The sequence below is a fragment of the Eurosta solidaginis genome, chromosome 4 (assembly GCF_040869045.1).
Source record: "Eurosta solidaginis isolate ZX-2024a chromosome 4, ASM4086904v1, whole genome shotgun sequence".
Taxonomy (NCBI): domain Eukaryota; kingdom Metazoa; phylum Arthropoda; class Insecta; order Diptera; family Tephritidae; genus Eurosta; species Eurosta solidaginis.
Genome location: NC_090322.1, coordinates 80,745,616 through 80,769,121, shown reverse-complemented (window position 1 = coordinate 80,769,121; position 23,506 = coordinate 80,745,616). Strand labels below are relative to the sequence as shown.

General features: G+C 41.5%; 1 protein-coding gene and 1 long non-coding RNA gene across 11 annotated transcripts in view; both read right to left on the bottom strand.

Moving 5' to 3' along the window:
- Window positions 1-18,667, bottom strand: part of Socs16D (Suppressor of Cytokine Signaling at 16D) — a 687,555-nt gene extending 668,888 nt beyond the window's left edge. For 7 of the 9 annotated variants that reach the window (XR_010952689.1, XM_067782190.1, XM_067782193.1 and 4 more), the window contains exon 1: window positions 18,461-18,666. The gene's annotated coding sequence lies outside the window, so the exon portion shown is untranslated. Of the gene's footprint in view, window positions 1-18,460 lie in introns of all 9 variants that reach the window. The other 2 variants (XR_010952690.1, XM_067782188.1) reach the window with 1 other exon arrangement.
- Window positions 985-1,766, bottom strand: LOC137248032 (uncharacterized). 2 transcript variants are annotated; one of them, XR_010952014.1, is made up of 2 exons: window positions 1,487-1,766; window positions 985-1,443 (listed from the first exon to the last, which is right to left on the bottom strand). It is a non-coding gene; the product is annotated as an uncharacterized lncRNA (long non-coding RNA). The 2 variants fall into 2 exon arrangements; XR_010952013.1 differs by having other exon boundaries at window positions 985-1,432.
- Window positions 18,668-23,506: the final 4,839 nt, after the last annotated feature.

Below are 23,506 nucleotides of genomic sequence, written 5' to 3'. Positions count from 1 at the left end.
GTATTACAGATTACAACTCAACCTGTCAAAAAAAATTTCGGTTGAGTTGTCTAGCCTTACAACTTTTTGTGGCATTGCCGTTTACAACCTTGTGTTGGTGTAGTTGTCAAAGACGTCAAAATCTTACAACTGCTTACTAGCAGTTGTCTCATACAATTTTGTAGTTGTTTTGAAAAAATGTTACGTTTTAGAAGACGGTTCACCACCTAATTTTTAACAAAAATGTTCAAAGTTGGTATCAAAAGACACGTTTCGACCTCCGATTTAAGAATCCGAAAATTAAAATTGTAATTCTTTACGACAGCATGACACTGCTAAAACGCGTCCAAAAATATCGAGAGAGGTGCCAAAAGACGCTATTAATCTCGAGAACAATAATCCGAAAGCGGAAAATAAACATTTTATCTCTGTCCGGAGATATTTTCAGTTGAAGTTGGCGATTTTCATGTGGTTGTTGCAATGTTGTTGTCTTTTTTCGGTTTGTGTTTAATATCTTTTGAACGAGTTAAAATTTGTATTTTCCGCCTTCGGATTATTAATACTGATGTCAAGACGCGTCGTTTAATACCTCTCTCGATATTTTTGGACACGTATTAGCAGTATCATGCTGTTGTAAAGAATTACCACAAAAATTAATTCTAATAAAATCTAATTTCATGTGGTTGTTGTATTTTGCCAGATTTTTTGTATACAGCAATGCAGAAAGGTGTTGGACCCAACCAGGATTATTTTTACGAATCGCGGCCAAAGGCCGCCAACGCAGAAAGATGTTCTGTGCAAAAAAACTGTGGACCGGGCCTCATATTTCGGACCCTCTCGGGCCATTTTGTGGGTCTTTGTAAATATCTTTCGAAAGAAATAAAATTTTTAATTTTCGCTTTCGAATCCTAAAAACAGAGATGGAAACCCGTCTTTTGATACCACCTTTGATAAGAGTTAGATGGTGCACGGGCTTATAAAACGTTACCAAAAAAAAACAAAAAATTTAAAGCCGGTAGTTAAACCTTTTTTAATCAAACAATAATCAACAATTTTGTACACATTTCTAGAAAAACCAACGTTTAAACGAATTACATTGAATAACTTTTTGACTTTATGTAGTGACATTCCATAGTTGGACGAGGCTGGTCGCAGTTTGGATGCAGCCAAAATAGGTGAAATTATGCGAGTCCCATTGATACTAATCACTACTCCTGGGAATCCTATTTGAGTAAAATACAGTTTTTTATGTTAGGGTTTTAATCTACTTCGCACAAATACGCTCCTCAATTATATCTAATACCAGTCCAACACCAAAATCATTTCCATAGCATATTTGATAGCTGCCGTCAGCAAGGAATCGGAGTGTGACGCATAATTTTAAAATACGAACGCGTATGCGGAAATGGTTCTTAATTTTGTTTAGTACTGAGTAAAATGCTTCCTTTCCAATCTGCAAAATAACTTCATATGAAGCTCATTATTTGTCACTTAAACATTTTCTTACTTGGTGCTTGGTAGTTCCAAGGGATTGGAATGATCACGCGAATGTTTCCGTAATCGCGACATGTCAATCACCAACATTTTCGCCATTATAAAATAGATTTCATATAACATTAATAAAAAAATCACATTTGAAAATGCTTAAATTTCTGCCACAAATTGATCAGCTGTTCATTTATCTGTCAAATCATCACTTTCTTAGCTTGGCAGCACCAATTCAACTTCAACTGAAATAAGTTGTAATTCGTAATACCAAACAGGAGTTGAGTTGTCTGAAAGTTGAGTTGTTTTAATTACAATCCAACCAAGTTGAGTTGTGTACCGTAATAGGCCCTTAATAGTATTCCGGTCTTTTACAATATCAAAAATTAAATTGGAAAAAGTTGATGTTTCCATAAGCATACATGCAAAATGGTCAATGGCAACAGTGCTTATCTGTAAACAATACACACACAAATATCTTATGTACATGTACACAGACGCACACATTGATTACTACGGGCTTGAGAGTTCGGTCAAACGTGCTTCGTACGACAAACGTCCTTACGTACGGCACACGTCGGTGGGTAACTGCCGCATAAATGCCGCTTTAGACACCTTTCAGGTGCATAGAAGGGGAGAAGAAAAAGTAGTTCCGGAGAATCGATTTTGTTGTCGTAAATGTCTTTGATAAAGAAAATACCACATATTTTCCTTCGAATATTAAGGCACTGAATATTTAAAATTCTACATCTTAGTTCATAAGATGGCATTGATTCAAAAGTGAACATTCGTCGAAGGGCGAATTTAGTGAATATCCTTTGAACTCTTTCTAACCGGCTGGAATGTGTGACAAAGTCTGAGTCCCAAATGATGCAGGCATATTCCAAAATGGATCTTACAAGGCTAATGTAAAGACTTTTCAGCGTTAGCGGATCAAAAAAGTCTTTGGAATTACGTTTGAGAAAGCCGTTTTGAATTGGCAGCACTGATTATGTACTCCCTATGAAAGTCGAATCTAAGCTTCGAGTCTAAGTATACTCCCAAATCCTTAACAGTAGTTGTACGATTGAATGAGTCGCTAGCGTTAAAGTAATAGCTGTTCATTATGCATGCGTTTCTCCGAGTGACTGTGATAATATTACACTTGGAGAAGTTCAAGAAAAGACCGTTACTATTACACCATTTTATCAATTCCAAGATGTCTTAGTCTTAGTCTTAGTCTTAGTTTTAGTCTTAGTTTTAGATCATCAGCGTACATCAAGCAACTACAAAATTTATAACATTGGCAAATGTCATTTATAAATAAAGAAAAAAGTAAAGGGCCCAGATGAATACCTTGTGGTACTCCTGATGTAACGATTATAGGCTTGGAGAGATTGCTGCCAATCTTTACTATTAATTTCCTGTTTTGGAGATACGACTCAAGCCAACTTAGAGCGTTGGAGTGGATTCCGAGTTTCTCGAGTTTATTAAGTAAAAGATTATGATTGAGACTGTCGAAAGCTTTTACGAAATCAGTGTACAGAGTGTCCACTTGTTCGCCGTCCTCAATCGCATTAACCACAAAAGTAACAAATATTGTGAGAGTTGTGCTGATGGATATCCCTGGATAAAAACCTGTTGAGGGACAATATAGTTTTTAAAAACTGCAAATAGCTGGTCATTTAAAATTTTGTCCAGCAGCTTTGGGATGATGGATAGCTTAGCAATGGGTCGATAGTTGTGTACCTTGTTTGTTGTTGTTGTTGTAGCAATGCTTCGCCCCACCTAACAGCCGCGACCGATCACAAATTGTCATCAATATCCTCTAACGGGAGTCCAAGGAAACTTGCTGTTTTAACAGGGGTGGACCATAATGAGAGGGGTGTTAGAGATGTTGGTTCCACATTACAATTTAAGAGATGGTTGGTGTCATGTGGGGACACATTGCAAGCGGGGCATACATTTTGTATGTCGGGGTTGATTCTGGATAGGTAAGAGTTTAACCTGTAACAGTATCCAGAACGAAGTTGAGCTAGAGTGACACGCGTTTCCCTGGGGAGTATGCGTTCCTCTTCCGCGAGTTTTGGATACTTTTCTTCAAGTACTGGATTCACCGGGCAAATCCCGGCATAAAGGTCCGACGCCTGTTTATGGAGTTCACCAAGGACCTGCTTGTGTTTTTTCGCTTCATACGGCTGGGTTCTCAGGTGCCGTATTTCCTCAAAATGCTTACGGAGATGACTCCTTAAGCCCCTAGGCGGTGCTGGTTCTTCAATCAGATGTCTGTTGGGATGCTCAGGTTTCTGGGTATTCAACAGGAACTGTTTGGTCAGCATCTCATTTCTCTCCCTGATGGGGAGTATTCTCGCCTCATTATGTAGATGGTGTTCTGGGGACATAAGAAGACAGCACGTGGAAATTCTGAGAGCAGTATTTTGGCAGACCTACAGCTTCTTCCAGTGTGTAATTTTTAGGCTTGGCGACCAAATGGGTGACGCGTAGCACGTAATCGGCTGGCTAATTGCTTTGTATGTAGTCATGAGCGTTTCTTTATCTTTTCCCCAGGTACTGCCAGCGAGGGATTTGAGGATTTTGTTACGGCTCTGAATTCTCGGAACAATTGCGGCTGCGTGCTCACCAAAATGTAGATCCTGATCAAACGTCACACCCAAGATTTTGGGGTGTAGGACAGTCGGTAGCGTAGTGCCATCGACGTGGATGTTCAAAATGGTCGACATTTGGGACGTCCATGTTGTAAATAAAGTCGCGGAAGATTTAGTCGGTGATAATGCCAGGTTTCGCGAGGCGAAAAAACTGGAGATATCAGGGAGGTAGCCGTTTATTTTATTGCATAGCTCATCGATCTTTGGGCCTGGGCCTGTGGCCATTATTGTGCAGTCATCGGCGTAGGAAACGATTGTGACTCCTTCCGGTGGTGAAGGTAGCTTAGATATGTAGAAATTAAACAAAATTGGGGATAGGACACCACCCTGTGGCACCCCTTGTTTAATTCTCCTTGGTTTTGATGTTTCGTTTCTAAATTGCACCGATGCCTGCCGACCACCCAGGTAATTTGCGGTCCACCTTTTAAGACATGGGGGAAGGGTAGACCCTTCCAGGTCTTGCAGTAACGAGCCATGGTTGACCGTATCAAAAGCTTTTGATAGGTGTAGCGCTACGAGTACTGTTCTATGGTGGGGGTATTGATTTAAACCGAAATTTATCTGGGTGCTAATGGCATTTAGCGCGGTGGTGGTGCTATAGAGTTTTCTGAAGCCATGCTGATGAGAGGCTAGCTGCAAATTTGCTTGGAAATAAGGGAACAAAATGGATTCAAGCGTCTTTGCTACTGGCGATAGGAGAGATATCGGGCGATACGACTCTCCTATGTTAGCTGGTTTCCCAGGCTTTAGTAGCGGGACCACCTTGGCCATTTTCCATTTCTCGGGTATGAAAAAGATGGAAAGAGACAGGTTGAAGACATGCGCAAAATATTTGAAACCCTCTATCCCTAGGCTTTTAAGCATCGGCATGGCTATGCCGTCTGGGCCCACTGCTTTGGATGGTTTAGCGCGACCAATGTCGTCCTCAACATCTTTAGCGGTGATGGTGATTGGTGACGCTCTGCGTCTATTGGCTTTCCGTCTATCTTTGTCGACCGTAGGATGCATTATATATTGTCGGCAGAAAGCGCTCGCGCATTTTTTCGCATCCGACAGCACTTTGTCGCCAAAGGCGATGGAAACTTTGTCTTAGTCGGATTCGATAGGGACTTTACGGTGGACCAAAGTTTACCCACACCGGTAGAGAGGTTACAACCTCTTAGGTGCTCCTCCCATTTCGCCCGCTTGTGTTCGTAAACAAGCAATCTGATGCGTTGGTTTATATCCCTTATTTGGGGGTCGCCTGGATCAAGCTGTCTTATAAGGTCACGTTCTCTCGCTAGGTTTGCGGCCTCCGCCGGGAAGTGGGCCGGATTTCGGGAACTCTCCCGGCGGGAATGAAACGTGCCGAGGCGGATTCAATGACCTTACGGAAGGCACGCTCCTCCCATTGGCGGGTCCAGTCGGGATAGGGAGGGCAGCAAAGCGGTTTCTGTAAAAGATTTATATTCTTCCCACTTTCCTTTTTTTGAAGTTTATGAAAGTGCGTTTTTCGGTGGCGATGAAGTCGGCGGTACGCTCGAGCGAAATAAGTATGGGCAGGTGGTCGGATGCCAATGTTACCATCGGCTGCCAGTTTACGAGTTCTGCGCTCACGATTGAGATATCTGGCGAACTGTGACAGCTTCCTACCATACGTGTGGGGGCGTCTCCGTTTATTGTGTAGAACGTCGTTTCTTCTATTTGATCCGCCAACATCTCACCCCTACTGTCCGCCCGCGAGTTTGAGTGCCATAGATCGTGATGGGCATTGAAATCGCCTCAGATAATGCGATTGTTGCCATAGCGTAAGGCTCTGATATTAGGGCGGTATCCACTGGGGCAACAGGTGGCAGGAGGGATGTATATGTTGATGATTTCTAGGTTTGCATCGCCTGACCGGACAGATAGGCCTTGACGTTCTAAGACATTGTCCCTGCGGTCGATACCAGAATCAAATATATAATATTGCACAGAGTGGTGTATGATAAACGCGAGGCCGCCTCCATCTCCGCTCTCGCGGTGTTTCCTGTTGACATTATACCCAGAGCAGGTCTGCAATGCAGATCTTGCTGTGAGTTTAGTCTCTTGAATCGCAGCAATGTGGATGTTGTGCCGCTTCATGAAATCGACTATCTCCGTAATCTTCCCAGTTAGTCCATTAGAGTTTAACTGCAGAATTCTGAAGTGCATAAGGGGAGACGCCGCCACTCTGGGGGTAAGTGACGGGTGACTACGCCTGGGTTGTGGAAGGCCAGGACGCAATTGCTGTTGTGGCCCTGGGACTGGGCGTCCTTGGGCAAGCATTGGGGTACCCGGATGATTTGGGTTTGCGACCTGGCAACATGGCGCGATGAAACCCGGGGGGAGAGAAGACGGGGGCAGGGGCTGATGCTCAGCATTGCTACCGACTCTACTACGAAGGTAGTAGTTATGAGTGGTAGCAGCTGTTTGAGTTGTTGGCGCCGTGGGGCGCGAGCAGCAGCGGGTACTTGTTGTGGCTTGCTGAGCAGCGGGGCTGCTGGAAGGTAGTGGAGGGGCGCTTAGGCATAGACTACGGGACGCCCTTGGGCGTGAACAGCAAGGAGCCACAAAAGATTTATAAAAGTTACGTGGACGTCGGGTTTTGGGATCAAGCCCAGAACAACCTGTCTGATGCAACCATACCTTACACGAGACACACTGAACAGAGTATGACCGTCCTAAAAAGATTCTTTTCCGGCAGATGCAGTAAAATCATTTCTCAGGACCGGGGTCAGGAGACGGACCCGGATTGGATTCGATGCCTTCCCGGAGTAAGAGAATATGGAGCAGTCCTGCCGCAAGGAGCTGCTGGGAGAATGACAATTTGTGGGAGGGACGCAACAAATTAAATGGGGTCACACTGAAATGACAGTCCTTGGTCGGGAAAAATCCCGAGTCGCTCCGGTACATGGAACCGACTGCCTTGGGAAGCCTTGTTTCTACCTTGTTTCGAGGGCCAGACTTATAAATTGGCGATAAGAATGCCACTTTCCATTCGTCAAGGAAATTACCACATTCAAGGGACTTGTTAAAGATTTTAGTAAGAGGCGGATAGAGTGAAACCGCACAATTCTTTAAGAACAAGGGTGGCAGAAGATCGTATCCAGCTCCCTTAGATACATCAAGGTTCATAAGGGACTCCAGGACTTCTTCCTCTGTAACCGTGAACTGACCAATATTTACAGACTCCACTATGGCAGATGTATCACATGACGTACTAACTGTCCGGAACCTGTTAAATACCGACCCGAAGAAGTCGGCAAAGAGCTCACATGCTTCCTGAGTTGAGCAAGCAACTTTGCCTCCAAACTCCATTGATTTCGGCATACCGTTATATTTTCGTTTTGAGTTAACAAAAACCCAAAAAGACTTCGGGTTGGCTTTTATGTTAGTCTCAAGCGAAATACGCGTCTTTTGATACCGCTATCGACATGTGCGACCCGAATTTTAAATGCAGGACTTAAGTTGAAATTTTACTAAATTTGGAAATTAAAAAGCTTATATTTCTTAAACTAAGAGTTTCCTAGACCTGCGGATTCCAGTTTTGTGATTTTTAGGACCCCCTCTACCCCTACTAATCAACAAAAGTTTGAAAATCGTGGCACCTTATATAAAATCCAACCCGCCGCGCTTATCAAAAATAACCCTGGGCTACGCCATGCCAGGTCCGGGTGTGTGGTATAACGGTGGCTACCGCCACGGTGCTGTCCTTATACGCAGAAGGACATTATCGTGGCGGTAGCCACGGTTACACCACACCCGGGCCTGGCATGGCGGGCCCAGGGTTATTTTTTATAAGCGCGGCCGAAGGCCGCCTATGCAGAAAGGTGTTCTACGCAGAATTACTGTGCATGGCGCAGCCGGTGTTGGATCGGCTAAGGGTGTTCTACGCAGAATTACTGTGCATGTTTAATTAAGCCTTTTTTGAAAAAAATAAAATTAAAGTATTTTGACAATAACACATTTTTTCCACTGATTATTCGATTTATGATAAGATAGCAATCATTTTCCCATAAAAACATAATTTTATTATAGAAATTTCTTCTAAATATAGATGTTTTATACATCAAAAAAAACCTTGATTTATTACCTGCTGAGCTGGCAACACTGTTCACTTTCATATGTTTTCATTTGGACAGACATTTTTTTTTGTGTTAATCTATAAATCTTATAAAATAAAGTCGCTAAATGCCATGTATGCACATAACTTCACACAGAATGCTCCGATTAAAACGGTTTTTTGCATTTGAAAGCTTAGCTAAGTGAGATGGTACAGTTAATATAATTTGAAGGTATATATTATAGGGGCGTGGCAAATTGCCAAAATGTAGTAAACAAATCATAACATTTTTGTTTACACAGCGATAACTCATAAAGGGATGGATGGATTTAAAAAATTCTACTTTTCAGTAAAACTTTGAAATATTTACCTTCGATCTGCATCAAAAAAAATACTTGATTCCTTTCTTATATCAGCCAAATTGTTTAAACAAAAGTAACATTTTTATCAAAAAATGCGTATGTGTGTTTGTTCGCTGTGAACTGTCCGCGCTAATTGCTTTTGAGTGAGGCTTGATGCGACACATACATACGTACATATATCATTCGCTGCGTTATTTAACTTCGGGCGTAGGTTTATAGGTATGCATGGATGTATATACATCACTACATAGTATAAAACAAAGTCGCTTTTTCTGTCCCTATGTCCCTTTGAATGCTTAAACCTTTAAAAATACGCAACGGATTTTGATGCGCTTTTTTTAATAGATAAAGAGTAATTGAAGAGGAAGTAACGGATGAACATATTTGGCTGAAAATTGGTGGAGGGGTAGCTTAGAACCAGGAGACAGACATAGGTTAATTTTTATCCCGTTCTGGATAGGGTCTTGAGATCAAAACATGGACCTGGGTAATCCTGGGATATGTTTGTACAATATGGGTATCGAATGTAAGCTGTTTATGAGTACTTTGATACGGGGTATTTTTCGTACCCGCGGGTAACTAGGGTCTCGAGATATAAGCGAAAACGTGGACGCGGGTACCCCTAGAATGTGTTTATATATATGGATAACGAATGAGTTTTTGATCTCAACTTAATTATGGATGACTTTTGCGGAAAATGTGATAAGGGTTTTGGTCGTACTGACAATACATGTGTGCCGTGTAATGGCTTTTGTAAAAAGCGCTTCCATCGCGCGTGCTGTGAGGGCGCCATCACTGAATATGACGTTAGACTAATAAAATCAAATTATCATATACGCTACATGTGTGCGGAGTGTGTAAATGCGCCTATTAAAGTTTCGAAGGCATTTGACTCCGTCCTAGCCTCTCAAAAACTGGGGCTAGAAGCCATAATGACTGCTTTTGAAGTAAAATTCAGGGATTTGTCTACCCAAATAGATGGCATAAAAAACTTAATTTGTTGTAACCAAGCTGTTAACATGGAGGATGAAAAAAGCAGCAACAAAGACAAAGCGAAGGAAAAAGCACGTTCAAATAAGCGCAGTGCTAAAAATAAGAATAAAAACAATAAGAACAATCGTGATAGCATTGGTGTGTTGGCTGCCGAAATCGGTGCGCTCAAAGCTGCAGTGAGTTCGTGTACTTTGCCCCAAAAACACAACAACGATGCTATGGTTGCATATGCAATGGATCTATGCACTTTCTCGCCGGTGCCTTCTGGCTCGCATTCGCAGTGTACGGGTCCCCCTCGAAACACTCCTCTAGAAGGTTCACAGCTACATATAGCTGATAATGCATCGGCTATGCTCACACCTACACCCCTCTCTGTGCCTATCCCACCTTCGTTTTCGTCAATTGTTTTGTCACCGTCCGCTGTCTGCAGTGACGCCAAGCTGTCTACTGTTGAAAATTCTGGCGCCGCTAATTCAAACAATTTCACCGCCGCCGATAAAGTACATACTGTCGTCCCACAGACTAATAATGATGCCGTCGACACCTCAAGTACCTCTTATGCTGTAAATACCAATGTTAAGCCTTCGACTGCCAATAACATTTCTGTTAACCTTAATGCTAATAACGTTACCAATAAAACTGCAAAAACTGCACATGCCCACGCTGCTGCTGAACACATAGCCGCTGATAAGGTAAACACGAATGCTAAACCTACACCCTTGGCTCAAGTTCAAATTACTGCTGTTAATGATATAACAACCATTAATAATGACAATGCTGCTTCCAGCTCCACCTACACTGGTGGTGATTCTACCTCCGCCGCTGTGCGTTTGCCAAATGTTGACAATGCGCAACCGAGGCAGGTGACTGCCGTGCCACCTCGCAGGACAATTTTTGTATCTCGTCTTCATTCTTCGCTTATGGAAAATGATATTATTAAGTATATAGAAGATAAGCTAGACCTTTCACAACCTATTAAAATAGGCGTTTATAAATTTAATTTTAGATATGATAGGGATATTTCATCATTTAAAATATCAGTGCCAGACGCTTATTTTGATAGAGTTCTTGAACATACATTCTGGCCGGAACATTCAGTTGTGCATTTGTTTACAAAAAAACCTAACGCCGCAGGAGCTTCAAAAAACTCAAAAATCCCTGCGGAAACAGTGAAAAAATAACCATCACGTACCAAAATGTTCGTGGCCTAAGATCGAAATTAAGTACCTTTTATCTGAATAGTTTTATTTTTACTTCTCAAGTTATAGCTTTTACTGAAACCTGGTTAAAAGCTGACAATTTTAACTCTGAACTCTTTTCACGTAAATATGTAGTTTATCGGCGTGATCGTGAATCTAGAGCAGGTGGTGTCCTTATTGCTGTTGACTCGACGCTTCCATCTGAGTTGCTGCTATTGGACACCACAAATGACATTGAATTTATAGCAGTAAAGCTTGCCTTGCACAATTTTAGTTTGTTTATCTGCTGCTCGTATATACCGCCACGATCGGATATACACGTTTATACATGTCATAGCACTGTTATTTGCAGTTTGTACTCGCAATTGCGAGACAAAGACCGCCTAGTAGTTCTTGGTGATTTCAATTTATCATCAGTAAATTGGATCAATACCATCGACTCAAATTTCATGACTCCCACTACTCAGCACGAGTTTTTAAACAGCCTGCTAGATACATCTCTTCTCCAAATTAATAATGTTTTAAATTCCAAAAGGAAAATCTTAGACTTAGTTTTTACAGATGACTCTGCGGGTATTACTCTAACCCGAACTCCCCCATTATCCCTTCCTGAAGACCCTCTTCATCCTACGCTTGAGATAGTACTGGATGTTGTTCAACCTGTGATGCTCGATGTTTCTAAGCCCAATTCCCGACCCCGGTTGAGATGTTTTTCAAAGACGAATTTTAGTGAGCTCAATAATTTGATCTCTGCCCATGACTGGTCGAGTCTTTATGCGTGTACAGACGTTGAAACAGCGACTTCCTTGTTTTATAGTTCTCTTGATGCTTTGTTTGAAAGCTGTGTCCCCCTTCGTTATTCCAGTACCACCACGGGTAAACCACCTTGGTTCTCAAAGCAACTATTAAGACTTGATAATATTAAATCTAGACTCTATAAGCGTTTCAAAAGATCTGGTAAAGCTATTGATTTATCTAAATATTTAGTGGCGCGGTCCAATTTTCATCGTCTTAACCAGCAGTGTTATAAAGATTACTTATCATGTTGCAAATTCCAATTTACTAATAATCCGAAACGTTTCTACAGATTTGTTAATTCCAAAAGGAAAATTTCTGGTTTCCCATCTACTTTTATTTATGGGTGCAAAAACGCAAATTCTGATCACGAAATCGCTGATTTATTTGCTGAATTCTTTAAATCAACCTATTCATCCCAATGTGTCCAGTCTAATCTTTACCCATATTGCTTGGAAAGTTCTAATAATATTTTAAACCCATTTATTGATAAAGATACTGTTCTTAATAAACTTCTTGCATTGAAACCGATATCTTCGCCGGGTCCGGATGGTGTTCCTAGTTGTGTACTTAAGTACTGTGCTGTCAGCTTATCAGAGCCTATCTTTAAATTATTTAAACTGTCTCTGGAATCCGCATCATTCCCATCTATTTGGAAACAATCGTTTATTATACCTTTGCATAAAAAAGGTAGTAGGTCTAATATTGAGAACTACAGAGGCATAGCTAAGCTCTCAGCTATCCCTAAAACTTTTGAGCAGATAATTACATACCAGCTTCAATACTTGTGTAGCTCTTTAATATCACCTTGTCAACATGGTTTTGTTCATCGGAGATCAACTACTACCAACTTGCTTGAATTTACGTCTTTTGTTATGAATGGTTTTTTAGTTTGCAAACAAACAGATGTAATTTACACCGACTTTAGTAAAGCATTTGACTCTGTTAATCACGAGCTCTTAGTTACCAAACTTGATCTTCTGGGTTTTCCAGCGCCTTTATTAAGTTGGATTTCAAGTTATCTTGAAAATAGGACTCAGCGAGTTTTCTTTAACAACAATCTTTCAAAGTCGTTTGATGTAACTTCTGGCGTGCCCCAGGGTAGCCATTTGGGTCCATTACTCTTTAACCTGTTCATAAACGACTTACCAAAGGTTATATTACATTCTAGAGTTTTTATGTATGCAGATGATGTAAAACTTTGTTACACATATCTGCCTTCGAACTTGTTTTGTTTTAATCAGCTTCAGGCCGATCTGGACTCATTTCAAAGCTGGTGTACTGCAAATTTACTTTTTTTGAATTACTCTAAATGTAAGCAAATGACTTTTCACCGTGTGAAGCCGGTCCTATCATCTTATACACTTAACGGCGACCCCTTGGAGCGGATATCTATTGTTACTGATCTAGGAGTTATTTTTGATCCGAAATTAAGTTTTACCACACATATTTCAACCGCTATAAACAAAGCAACTGGTGTATTAGGTTTTATCAAACGTTGGGCTAAAGAGTTTGATGACCCTTATTTCACAAAGATCCTTTATACCTCGCTGGTACGTCCTATTCTCGAGTACTGTTCATGTGTCTGGTCTCCGATCTATCAAATCCATGTTGATCGGATTGAGTCGGTCCAGAGACGGTTTTTAATTTTTGCATTACGAGGTCTCAACTGGGAATCAAGTACTCATCTTCCACCATACAGGAATAGACTTCTTCTAATTAATTTGCCATCTCTAGAGAATCGTAGAGTATTACTTGGCGTTATGTTCATTCACAAGCTCATCATTGGTGTGATTGACTCCCCTGACCTAATCAGTCAACTAAATTTTGCGGTTCCTGCTAGGGCGTCCAGGCATTTTGTGCCTTTTCATTTACCTCTATGCCGGCAAAATTTTGCTAGAAACAGTCCCCTGCGCCATTGGTGCTCGCGGTACAATGATTTGTATAACTGCATTGGCTTTGAATGTTCGTTTGCTGCTTTACATACTGCTATACTCTTATGTTTAGCCTGATATTTTAATTTTATTTTTTCTTATACAATGCGATGTCAAATGTTTATAACATACAAATTTTCTATGTACCTTTTTTGAATTTTTTAATTTTAAGAATGGCTCTGTATTTTACATATATATCTGTCTATTACAATAATTAGTCGACCGCTTTGTGTTTGCGTCGACTTTAAATAAATAAATAAATAAATAAATAAAATAAATAAAAGCTCTTGATGAGTGCTTTAGTACAGGGTAGTTTTCATACATATTGGTGATTAGGGTCTCGAGATATAGGCAGAAACGTGGATAAGGGAAACACTAGGATGTGTTTTTAAATTATGGATATCAAATTGAAGCTGTTGATGTGTGCTTTAGTACAGAGTAAGTTTTATGCCGCTGGGTGACTAGAGAGTTAGACGGAAAAAGCTTATTAAAATGTATGGAGATAGACCAAATTTAGGGCAGAACAACGTCTGACGGGTCTGCTAGTATTTTATAAGTAAATTAGTGAAGTTTAACATAACTTTTTCCTTTCATTCGTGCAAGTTAGATTATGTTAATATACCAAGTATAAAAAGTAAAGTGATGTGTGCGCTTAAAAGACTTCAAACATGCGGGAACAATTGCCGTCTTCCAGTTAGTTTTACAGCTCCGGCTCACGCTCAATTTTCACGGGAATGCTCTGGATCATTGAGAGACTTGAAAAGCAGATGCCGTGAAATTTTCGCACACGTGAATTGTGATAGGCAGATGTCGCCGCTGTTTCTCATTTAACTCATACGAGGAAAGGCTAAGCAGCGACATCTATTTTTGAAAAAGTAGGTTTATTAAAGGCCGCGTTGCCAACCTAAAAAGAAGTAATGGTAATAGTCTAGTTGAGGGGTCGACTGCTAATACGCTACTAAAAATATCGGCTATAGCCACGGTGTTGGACAATTTTTTTTGTGGGTACCAACACATGAAAATCGCCAACTTCAACTGCAAATATCTCCGGACAGAAATATAATTTTTTTTTCCGCCTTCGGATTATTGTTCTCGAGATTAATACGCCTCTTTTGATACCTCACCCGAAAATATTGGCCGAACTTTAGGGTGGGGCCCTTAAACTGCACTACTACCAAAATTATGGTAATAGTCTAGTTGAGGGGTCGACTGCTAATACGCTACCAAAAATATCGAAAGAGGTGTCAAACGACGCGTCTTGACATCAGTATTAATAAGTCAGTATTAAGAAGTCGGAAAATAAAAATTTTAAAGCGTTCAAAAGATATTAACGAAAAACCGAAAAAACACCCGCGGGTAACTCCGAAACCGGGGGTCGGATCCATAGTATTTTTGCGCAGAACACCTTTCTGCGTTGGCGACCTTCGGCCGCGCTTATAAAAAATAACCCTGGGCTACGCCATGCCAAGTCCGGGTGTGTGGTATAACCGTGGCTACCGCCACGGTGATGCACAATTTTTTTTGTGGGTACGAACACAACAACACCACATGGAAATCGCCAACTTCAACTGCAAATATCTCCGGACAGAAATAAAATTTTTCTTTTCCGCCTTCGGATTATTGTTCTCGAGATTAATACGCGTCTTTTGACACCTCACTCGATATTTTTGGTAGCGTATTAGCAGTCGACCCCTCAACTTACACCACTCTGTGCAATATTATATATTTGATCCTGGCATCGACCGCAGGGACAATGTCTTAGAACGTCAAGGCATATCTGTCCGGTCAGGCGATGCAAACCTAGAAATCATCAACATCTACATCCCTCCTGCCACCTGTTGCCCCAGTGGATACCGCCCTAATATCAGGGCCTTACTCACTTGCAACTATCGCATTATCTTAGGCGATTTCAATGCCCATCATGATCTATGGCATTCAAACTTGCGGGCGGACAGTAGGGGTGAGATGTTGGCGGATCAAATAGAAGAAACGACGTTCTGCACAATAAACGGAGACGCCCCCACACGTATGGTAGGAAGCTGTCACAACTCGCCAGATATCTCAATCGTGAGCGCAGAACTCGTAAACTGCGTCAACTGGAGCCGATGGTAACATTGGCATCCGACCACCTGCCCATACTTATTTCGCTTGAGTGTACCGCCGACTTCATCGTCACTGAAAAACGCACTTTCATAAACTTCAAAAAAGGAAAGTGGGAAGAATATAAATCCTTTACAGACAGCCGCTTTGCTGCCCTCCCTATCCCGACTGATGCCCGCCAAGGGGAGCGTGCCTTCCGTAAGGTCATTAAATCCGCCGCGGCACATTTCATTCCCGCCGGGAGAATTCCCGAAATCCGGCCCCACTTCCCGGCGGAGGCCGCAAACTTAGCGAGAGAACGTGACCTTATAAGACAGCTTGATCCAGGCGACCCCCAAATAAGGGATATAAACCAACGCATCAGATTGCTTGTAGATGAACACAAGCGGGCGAAATGGAAGGAGCACCTAAGAGGTTGTAACCTCTCTACCGGTGTGGGTAAACTTTGGTCCACCGTAAAGTCCCTATCGAATCCGACTAAGCGCAAAGGCAAAGTTTCCATCCCCTTTGGCGACAAAGTGCTGTCGGACTCGAAAAAATGCGCGAGCGCTTTCTGCCGACAATATATAATGCATCCTACGGTCGACAGAGATAGACGGAGAGCCAATAGACACGGACATAACCACAAATTCAGCGCGTCACCAATCACCATCACCGCTAAAGAGGTTGGGGACGCCATTGGTCGTGCTAAACCATCCAAAGCAGTGGGCCCAGACGGCATAGCCATGCCGATGCCTAAAAGCCTAGGGAAAGAGGGTTTCAAATATTTAGCGCATGTCTTCAACCTGTCTCTTTCCACCTTTGTCATACCTGAGAAATGGAAAATGGCCAAGGTGGTCCCGCTACTAAAGCCTGGGAAACCAGCTAACATAGGTGAGTTGTATCGTCCGATATCTCTCCTATCGCCAGTGGCAAAGACGCTTGAAGCCATTTTGCTCCCTTATTTCCAAGCAAATTTGCAGCTAGCCCCTCATCAGCATGGCTTCAGAAAACTCCATAGCACTACCACCGCGCTAAATGCCATTAGCACCCAGATAAATTGCGGTTTAAATCAATACCCCCACCATAGAACAGTACTCGTAGCGCTAGACCTATCAAAAGCTCTTAATACGGTCAACCGTGGCTCGTTACTGCAAGACCTGGAAGGGTCTACCCTTCCCCCATGTCTTAAAAGGTGGACCGCAAATTACCTGGGTGGTCGGCAGGCATCGGTGCAATTTAGAAACGAAACATCAAAACCAAGGAGAATTAAACAAGGGGTGCCACAGGGTGGTGTCCTATCCCCACTTTTGTTTAATTTCTACATATCTAATCTACCTTCACCACCGGAAGGAGTCACAATCGTTTCCTACGCCGATGACTGCACAATAATGGCCACAGGCCAAGGCCCAAAGATCGATGCGCTATGCAATAAAATAAAAGGCTACCTCCCAGATCTCTCCAGATTTTCACCTCGCGAAACCTGGCATTATCACCGACTAAATCTTCCGCGAATTTATTTACAATATGGACGTCCCAAATGTCGACCATTTTGAATATCCACGTCGATGGCACTACGCTACCGACTGTCCTACAACCCAAAAACTTGGGTGTGACGTTTGATCAGGATCTACATTTTGGTGAGCACGCAGCCGCAATTGTTCCGAGAATTCAGAGCCGTAACAAAATCCTCAAATCCCTCGCTGGCAGTACTTGGGGAAAAGATAAAGAAACGCTCATGACTACATACAAAGCAATTAGCCAGCCGATTACATGCTACGCGTCACCCATATGGTCGCCAAGCCTAAAAATCACCCACTGGAAGAAACTACAGGCCTGCCAAAATACTGCTCTCAGAATCGCCACGGGCTGTCTTCTTATGTCCCCAAAACACCATCTGCATAATGAGGCGAGAATACTCCCCTTCAGGGAGAGAAATGAGATGCTGACCAAACAGTTCCTGTTGAATACCCAGAAACCTGAGCATCCCAACAGACATCTGATTGATGAACTAGCACCGCCTAGGCGCTTAAGGAGTCATCTCCGTAAGCATTTTGAGGAAATACGGCACCTGAGAACCCAGCCGTATGAAGTGAAAAAACACAAGGAGGTCCTTGGTAAACTCTATAAACAGGTGTCGGACCTTTATGCCGGGAATTGCCCGGTGAATGCAGTACTTATCGAAAATTATCCAAACCCGCGGAAACGCGTTTCACTCTTGCTCAACTTCGTTCTGGATACTGTAACAGGTTAAACTCTTACCTATCCAGAATCAACCCCGACATACAAAATCTATGCCCCGCTTGCAATGTGTCCCAACATGACACCAACCATCTCTTTAATTGTAATGTGGAACCAACGCCTCTAACACCCCTTTCCTTATGGTCCCCCCCTGTTGAATCGGCAAGTTTCCTTGGACTCCCGTTAGAGGATATTGATGACAATTTGTGATCGGTCGCGGCTATTAGGTGGGGCGAGCATTGCTACAACAACAACAACAACATCCCACCCCCGGTTCGGAGGTACCAACGGGTCTTTTTTCTGTTTTTCGTTAATATCTTTTGAACGTGTTAATATTTTTATTTTCCGCTTTCGGATTATTAATACTGATGCCAAGAAGCGTCTTTTGATACCTCACTCGAAAATCTTGGCCCAACTTTAGGGTGGGGCCTCTAAACTGCACTTTTGATACTACCTTTGACAATTTTTGATTAAAATTAGGTGGTGCATCGTCTTGCAAACCGTTACCATTAACGGAAATGCTAACGGTTTACAAGACGGTGCACCCCCTAATTTTTATCGAAAATTATCAAACGTTACCACGAAAATCACGGATCTTACTGGAACGTTTAACCCTTTCATTCGACATAACATTTACCGACACATTTATTCTATGAAATTTTATATATCCCATGTATATACATACATGCACTAAGATGAAATTTTCGTGCCGGTACTAAGTTTCATCTCTTTATAAGTTTTTCTACGATACTGGTCCTTAGCTCAGGAGCATCGGCAATGAAATTGCCAGGGAGTCCAATGCAGCAGTAAATTACTAATGACAGCAATATTTGTCCTTTGTCAAACTATTAACATCAGTAAACAAGTAAAGGAGATGGTACAAAACAATCAATGTTTCAAGCACCTGATAGTTTTCTGTACGCCCTGCGAGAGAAATCATTAGATGCGTATTTCAATTAATGCCCCAATTACGGTTAACAACTCACCTTAGTTGGGTTCATTGTGAATGATGACTAAGTGTGATATCTTCTGCATAAACGTCAAAATTCCAAAGTGATTAGATCACCTGATTTGTAAATGACTATCGCTCTCTCATTCTGTATCTCTTTCTATCACCCGCTGAAGATAGGCGCCGCCATATTGAACAGCCTGTCAAAACGCTGAAAAGTAGTCAGGCAGTTGACAGATAAGATAACACACTTAGTCATCATTCACAATGGTTGGGTTCATGGCAGAATGATACAAGGAGGCAGCATGGTGACATACCTGCAAACATAAAAAAAATCCCATCTACTTTGTTTTTGGGTATTTGTATTTGTATTTGTATTTATTAGGCAATTCATCCCAGCACAACAATTTGACAAAAATTATTTTACAGTGCTAGTCGGTAAAAGGCATAAAATAGGAACAATCTAATCTTGAAACTTAAAGCTAATGACTATGGCTAAGAAAAGGTTACAACAAATAATATATTTAATAAATAGTAAATAGATAAATAAATAAATAAAGGAATGATAGAGTACATTTGCTTAGAAGGAATCAGTATTTTAATTGTCTAGGTTATTATAGAAACTTGTTAATTCTTTATTGAAGAGCAGAGCATTGCTTATAAGCCTAAGTCTAGAAGGGAGCGAGTTCCAAAGACGTATGGAATTAATGAAGAACTGGCGATCAGATATTAGCATACGATGTCTGAAGTGGGTAAGGAGAACAGATCTAGACGACTGGAGAAAATTTAGCCTCCGATACAGATAGTCAGGTTTCTTCATATATATTAATTTATGTAGCGTGGTGAGCGTTTTAAGTTTAATAAGGTTATCGAAAGAAATGTTTAGCAACCTGTAAGCATGTTGAGAGACGTGGTCAAGTCTTTTCAACCCATAGTAGTAGTGCAGTTTACGGTACCCACCCTAAAGTTGGGCCAAGATTTTCGAGTGAGGTATCAAAAGACGCGTATTAATCTCGAGAACAATAATCCGAAGGCGGAAAAGAAAAATTTTATCTCTGTCCGGAGATATTTGCAGTGGAAATTGGCGATTTTAATGTGGTTGTTGTTGTGTTGTACCCACAAAAAAAATTGTGCATCACCGTGGCGGTAGCCACGGTTATACCACACACCCGGACTTGGCATGGTGTAGCCCAGGGTTATTTTTTATAAGCGCGGCCGAAGGCCGCCAACACAGAAAGGCGTTCTGCGCAAAAATTCTATGGATCTCACCCCCGGTTTCGAAGGGACCGCGGGTCTTTTTCGGTTTTTCGTTAATATCTTTTGAACGGGTAAAAAACGTTAACTTCCGCTTTCGGATTCTAGATCTAGGCGTGAATACGCGTCTTTTGATACCTCACTCCTACACTTTGGCCCAAATTCGGTGGGTACCGTAAACTGCACTGTTACCTGTTTTTGTAAATTCGATGGACAAATGTCAAAATCAAACTGCGCCGGAAGTTGATGTATCAAATCAAATAAAAAAAGTTTATAATGAGCTGTTCCATGCTGCCACCTTGTGTCGTTCCGCCATGGTTGGGTTGTAATTAAAACAACTCAACTTTAAGACAACTCAACTCCTGTTTGGTATTACGAATTACAACTTAATTCAGTTGAAGTTGAATTGAGTTGCCAACTTTAGAGGGTGATGATTTCGCAGATAAATGAAGAGCTGATTAATTTGTGACGCAAATTTAAGCATTTACAAAAGTGATTTTATTATAGGAAATCTATTTCATAATGGCGAAATGTTGGTACAAGTCGTCAATACGGAAAACATTCGCGTGATCAGGTAATAGTCTAGTTGAGGGGTCGACTGCTAATACGCGTCAAAAATATCGAGAGAGGTGTCAAAAGACGCGTATTAATCTGAGAACAATAATCCGAAGGCGGAAAAGAAAAGTTTTAACTCGTTCAAAAGATATTAACGAAAAACCGAAAAAAGACCCGCGGGTACCTCCGAAACCGGGGGTGGGATCCATAGTATTTTTGCGCAGAACACCTTTCTGAGTTGGCGGCCCTTGGCATCGCTTATAAAAAATAACCCTGGGCTACGCCATGCCAAGTCCGGGTGTGTGGTATAACCGTGGCTACCGCCACGGTGATGCGCAATTTTTTTTGTGGGTACAACACAACAACAACCACATGAAAATCGCCAACTTCAAATGCAAATATCTCCGGACATAAATAAAATTTTTCTTTTCCGCCATCGGATTAGTGTTCTCGAGATTAATTCGCGTCTTTTGACACCTCTCTCGATATTTTTGGTAGCGTATTAGTAGTGGACCCCTCAACTAGACTATTACCCGTGATCATTCCAATCGCTTGGAACTACCTAGCACCAAGTAAGAAAATGTTTAAGTGACAAATGATGAGCTTCAAATGAAGTTATTTTGCAGATTTGAAAGGAAGCATTTTGCTCATGACTAAAGAAAATTAACGACCATTTCCGCATACGTGTTCGTATTTTAAAATTATGCGCCGCACTCCGATTCCTTGTTGACGGCAGCTATCAAATATGCTGTGGAAATGATTTTAGTTTTGGACTTTTGGATATTATTGAAGAGCATATTTGTGCGAAGTGGATTAGAACCCAAACAGCAAAAATTTTATTTTACTCCAAAACAGGATTCGCAGGAGTAGAGATTAGTATCAATGGGACTCACGTTCGCATAATTTCGCCTATTTTCGCTGCATCCGAACTACGGCCAGCCTCGTCCGAATGTCGCTCCATAAAGTCAAAACGTTATTCAATGTCATCCTTCGTTTAAACGTTTTTTCTATAAATGTGTACAAAATTGTTGATTATTATTTGATTAAAAAAGTTTTAACTACCGGATTTCAATTTTTAGTTTTTATTTTGCAACGATTTATGAGACCGTGCACCATCTAACTCTTATTAAAGGTGGTATCAAAAGACGCGTTTCGATTTCTGTTTTTAGGATTCGAAAGCGGAAAATACAAATTTTATTTCTGTCGAAAGGTATTTACAGAAACCCACAAAATGGCCCAGAGAGGGTCCGATATATGAGGCCCAATCCACAGTTTTTTTTTCCACAGAATATCTTTCTGCGTTGGCGGCCTTTGGCCGCAATTTGTAAAAATAACCCTGGGTGGTTCCAACGCCTTTCTGCATTAGTGTGTACAAAAAATCTTGCAAAATACAACAACCACATACAAATTTGAACCGAAGTGATATGACAGAAATTAAAATTTTAATTTTTGTTTTCGGATTCTTAAATTGGAGGTCGAAACGTGTCTTTTGATACCAACTTTGAAAATTTTTGTTAAAAATTAGGTGGTGAACCGTCTTGTAAAACGTTACATTTTGTCAAAACAACTGCAAAATTGTATGAGACAACTGCTAGTAAGCAGTTGTAAGATTTTGACTGCTTTGACAACTAAACCAACACCAGGCTGTAAACAGTAATGCCACAAAAATTTGTTAGACTAGACAACTCAACCAACATTTTTTTTGTCAGGTTGAGTTGTAGTCTGTAATACGAAATTGCGAAATTTCTACCGAACCAGATTTGAGTTGTAAACGGTAATAGGGGCATAAGTATGTAGTGTACTTGATTGTATTGATTCTACTGCAGTCACGTTAGATTATGCGTTTATAGATCCAACGAAAATTTATTACATAAATAATACCCTTACAACAAATAAAAGAAATTTAGTGCAAATTGAGATGTTCTTGCTGAAACGTGTTGCGCGTCGTTCGTTGCGTTTAAGAATCTGTCATTAGCCCAGAACGGGTTGCCTCATGCAGAAAAGTGAGCATGTTGCCACAGTAGCTCCCCAGGAGTGATTTCGATGCACCTTAGAAGTCACGGATCGTTGCACTGCCGACTTCTGGAGTATGTGCGCGGTATATTTGGACTCCTGGAGTTGCTCGTTGATGGCACTACGGTTGAGTTACTTGTGCCATTCGTATTCTAATTTTCTGCTTCAATAAGTGCAGGCTTAAGCCTTTCTGTTGATATTGTGGTTGCATTACCATCGACGTCAATCTTGAATATATAGTCCGATATGCGCTCGAACACTTCATATGGACCTCGATACGGTTGTTCAAGTGGATTTTTTACTTCGTCTACTCGTACGAACACATGAGTACAACTATGAAGACTAGAATGTTCGAATGTTCGAGATCTATTGTGATGCGCGGTAGGTAACGAGCGGACTGTAGCATGAAGTTTCGTAATTCTTAGACAAAATATTGTGGCTCAGGCCCCATTTCAACGTCGATGAAGAATGCCCCTCGTAACGGGGGTGTTGTTCCGTAAAGCATTTCTGCTGTGCTGGTTTTAATGTCGTCTTTGAAACTGGTGCGAAAACCGAGCAACAACACTGACAGTATATTTACCCAGTTTGATGAGGCGTGTCGCCGTATTGCCGCTTTGAGGGACCTATGCCAACGCTCGACCATACCATTCGATGCTGGGTGAAAAGCTGTCGTTCGAGTTAGGTTGCATCCTATGAGTTGCGTGAATGCTTCGAAGAATTTTGACTTGAATTGAGATCCTCGATCACTGGTAACAGTAGCTAGTGCTCCGAAGCGGATTAACCACCCGGCGAAAAATGCTTTTGCTACTGTATCGGTATAGATGTCTTTTAGCGGTATTGCTTCGGGCCAACGGGTGAAGCGGTCGGTTATCGTCAGGCAGTATCTGTATCCGTCGCAAAATTGCATGATTATGATGTTGACGTGAACGTGTTTGAAACGCTCACTCGGTACCTCGATGT